Genomic DNA, 2,017 nt, shown 5'->3' with positions numbered 1-2,017 from the left:
TCTAGTTCTGTTCTAGTTCTGTTCTAGTTCTGTTCTAGTTCTGTTCTAGTTCTGTTCTAGTTCTGTTCTAGTTCTGTTCTAGTTCTGTTCTAGTTCTGTTCAACTTCAGTTCTAGTTCTGTTCTAGAGATTAGCAATCCAGCCTAATAATAACATCTATATTGTTACTAATTCCACTACAAATTTTATTCTTTAGAAACCACATCACCCACACTTCCCATTTCCCACTGAGGCAAGTTTCCTTAACCAAACTTTCAAATAAAATTTTATAAATTAAAATTGAAAATATTTGTTTAATTTGCGTCAAGCAAAATAAGAAAAGAACTTTTTGTGTGTTCCACTGGGTTGATGATAGGTGGGGGGAAGAAAACAATACAAGAAATGTGTTATCGAAAAATAAATTTTAAATAAACTAAAGTAGGAAAATAATTTAATGGTATAAAAGTTTTAGTTTTAGAGTTAAAGAGTTACCCAAAAGACTATATAAAAGGAGTTGACAACAATAGTTAAAAAGAAAATTTTTAATATTTTGGGAAGTGGGTGTATATAAGGGAGGGGTATAAATTCCTAAAGTTAAGGAATATTGTATTTTTTTAATTTTAATAAAATTTTTATATTTGGTTTTATTTATGAAGAATTTGACAATAGTTTCGATCTGTAGGTGTTAATTAAAGGCAGTTCTAACTTACCTGGTACTTCTATTTTATCTGGATCTTCATCTTCATCAAAATCTGAACCCGAATCTTCATCAAAATCGTCGTCCACATCAAAATCAACGTTTGAACGTTTTGTGGAAGTCTGTAAAGGGAAAAATAAATATAAATTTTATTTATTTATTTTTTTTTTGAGGAAAATTTCAAAATTTTAAAAAATTTTGTTTATTTTAAAATCTTCATTTCTTCAACAAATAAAATCAATATTAAACAATTGCTCTAAGTATTAAAATATAAATAACCATACAAATTATAGTTTTTAAAGAAAACTGTCAAATATTTCATCAACATTTCAAAACTTTTCTTTTTTAGAAGAAAAAACTCACTTAGAAAATTTAAAAAATAGAGTTATTGATATAAATTTAAACTTTTTAAATATATTTAAAGTTTTCTTAAATTTTTATTTAATAGTAGAAAAACAAAATCCCGGTTCTTAATAGATTTCTTTTAATGATGTCTTTACAACACCTACAGCACTTTATAACTGGCAATATGAGTCTAACGTTAAAAACGCAAGAGCTGTATATATAAAATAATTTCATATAAAATGTTAAAAGGACATAATGAAGAATGATATACAGACACAGTCACAGTCACAGACACAACTAGAGCTGCATGGTTTGCAAATAAACTAAAAAAATGGAATACTAGCAGAGCAGTCAACACTTGCAGCAACAGTATAGAGAGGAGTTATAACAAAAAGGATGATAGAACAGAATACAACGATAAATGAGAAACTTGTTAAACATAAATGGTAACTAGCTTGTCTGGCTGACAGTACACATAAGGTTAGTTTGTTGTTGTTGTTTTGTTTATTTTTGGTAAAGGAGTCTAACAGAATACTCTTACCTAGGATTAAATAAGTTCCTCTTTATAAAAGGGAGAACTTTAGTTTGTATGTGTAGGCGCAGAAAGGTACTAGTAATTATAAATGTTTAATTGAGGAACTTTTATTGAAAAGAAGAAGAAACACAGTTACCATTACAGAGAGTTTGAATAAAACAAACAAGCAAAATGCAACCAACAACAGACATAAACGTATAGTTAAACAAAAACAATTACATTTTGTTAAGGAGTGAGCATATCAGCAAATCCCCCTTTATTTCTCCATACAACAACAAAATTGCAACGTAAAACAGGACACTGATAGAAGTAAAGAGAAATTGAAAAAAAAGTAAACTTGAAATACACAAAAACGGATACACAAATCTATATTATGTATAAAAGAACATTAGAGTCTATACAAAGGTGGAGTAGGGCAGACAAACCATCATAAAGAATCATACATGGGAAACTAAACTCTAA

This window comes from Lucilia cuprina, chromosome 3 (genome assembly GCF_022045245.1).
Source record: "Lucilia cuprina isolate Lc7/37 chromosome 3, ASM2204524v1, whole genome shotgun sequence".
NCBI classification, from domain to species: Eukaryota; Metazoa; Arthropoda; class Insecta; order Diptera; family Calliphoridae; genus Lucilia; species Lucilia cuprina.
The sequence above is the reverse complement of the archived record's forward strand: the minus strand, read 5'-3'. Positions refer to the sequence as shown.